The 1,903-nt window shown below is 34.6% G+C and overlaps 1 long non-coding RNA gene across 2 annotated transcripts; it reads right to left on the bottom strand.

Moving 5' to 3' along the window:
• Positions 1 to 117: 117 nt before the first annotated feature.
• On the bottom strand, positions 118 to 1,886 carry LOC109592002 (uncharacterized). 2 transcript variants are annotated; one of them, XR_002190118.1, is made up of 4 exons: positions 1,784 to 1,886; positions 1,090 to 1,171; positions 954 to 1,010; positions 118 to 885 (listed from the first exon to the last, which is right to left on the bottom strand). It is a non-coding gene; the product is annotated as an uncharacterized LOC109592002 (long non-coding RNA). The 2 variants fall into 2 exon arrangements; XR_002190119.1 differs by having other exon boundaries at positions 118 to 797.
• Positions 1,887 to 1,903: the final 17 nt, after the last annotated feature.

The raw sequence follows: 1,903 nt of genomic DNA, 5'->3' as shown, positions 1-1,903 counted from the left end.
CGCTCAAAATTTCCATACACTTACATGTATGACAATATTGTATACCTGTATGCATGATCTAACGTACAGTACATTAAGTGATTCGTTGTATTTAGTTATTAATTTATTCACAGGTGGTGACAAGTTTAAAGATAATACAATCATTTCAAATTCCTCTGTAACATCAACATTGCAAGAGACATAATCAAATTTGCTACTGTTATAATTTTTACATATATGTATCTGAAAAAATTTTTTAAATAGAGAATTCTTTCCTTTTCATCCAGCTATCAACAAGTACACAATAATGGCCAGTCCAATCCTTAGTACTGAGCTATGAGGAGCAGTGTATCGCTCAGTGGGTGTGGTCACATTTTTATTTGGATTCCTCTTGGCAAAATTGCCCAAACCAATAATCTCCAGAAACAGCAGCGACAACATCAAAACAAAAAGAATTCAATTTACGATTAGTTTGAATTTCGTTCCACTCATTTGCCACAAAATATGTCCTCCAGATGCTCACTGTTGATGTGATGGGCACAGTTGTGTCCTTTGCCTGTCCCGCCCCTTTTGGTTTCTCCCAGTCAATGAGGAATATCCTAACAGAGGTCTGTTTCCATATAAGGTAAATTATTTGGACGGAGCAAAAGAGAGTCAGGAGTGTGTGAAGGTTGTTTTTTGGGAGGTGAGAGGGAGCATTAGGAGAAGGGTCACTTGTAGCTTGTAGAATAACAACCAAAATTTAGAGGAAATGGAGACCAGGAACAAAACGAAAAGGACAACATGGAACAAAGGACTACAACCAGATAAATAAAAGTCTAAAAAAACAAAATTTTAAAATATTATTTATTAATACGATTATGGACTAGCCTGCATAGACTGCAGTTAGAGTAACAAACACACTAGCTAATACCCGTCAAGAAGAGAGAATAGGCATGTGTACATAAAAGAAGAGGGTGAATTCATGCACTTACTAATAAAGCAATATTAAAAGCATTGTTTCCTCCACTGTATCTAACAACAAATGAAGCCTAAGGGAAGGTTAAGGGAAGATAAAATTAATGGCAGATTAATTATGATAAAATATAATAGAAATGGAAGTGAGCTAACTTGTGCATCATTGGTAGGTATAGCCTGATAGGACAGTCTAAGATAAGGAGACTGAATGTGACCACGACTGGTTAACTGTATACTGAAAATGGACAATGAGACATGTAAATTATATTAGCCTAACAATGGCCTTATGATGTATGCAACCAGTTTCAATTAGATCATACAGGTTGTTATAGTATGTAGTTTCAATTCTTTACATTTTCTGATGCATATACATGTACCTGTACAAGTACTTAAACTTATGTCGTTTACAAACTTTGAACCAATTCTGTTCAAAATTTGATTTTTATAAGTTGCTCAAAATATCAGGTCAAAGACCATCTGTGGCCAAATTTCGTCAAAAATAAAAAAGAAAGGATTCTCCATTTAATAATTCTTTCCTGATGCATATACCATATAGAAGGAAATTTTGGAGATAGCTAAATTTGGCAAATTTGACGTTTTGATAGCCATTCGCCAAAATAAAAATCCACAATTTTGAGCCATTATGTGCATGCTCAATGGCATATGGCCACAAATTTCGCTAAATTAAAAGTCGGCAATCACCAAAATTTAGCTGTCCACCAAATTTAGCTCCCTCCCAAATCCTGTTATATGGTACATGTTTTTGTTATATATAAACTCTGAGCTGATTTCTCATTTAAAATTGAATTTTTGAGGAATTTAAAGTTTAAGCTAATTCCAGACTTACTTGATTTCAGTGTATTCAAGATATGATGGAGTGCCAGTGACTGACTGGTGGGTATAGAAACGTCTAACAAACTGCCACTGAGAGCTATCATCACCTAAAAACACATTCAATAAACACTAC

Source organism: Amphimedon queenslandica, unplaced genomic scaffold (genome assembly GCF_000090795.2).
Source record: "Amphimedon queenslandica unplaced genomic scaffold, v1.1 AMPQUscaffold_6594_Cont21449, whole genome shotgun sequence".
NCBI lineage: Eukaryota > Metazoa > Porifera > Demospongiae > Haplosclerida > Niphatidae > Amphimedon > Amphimedon queenslandica.
The sequence above is the reverse complement of the archived record's forward strand: the minus strand, read 5'-3'. Positions and strand labels throughout refer to the sequence as shown.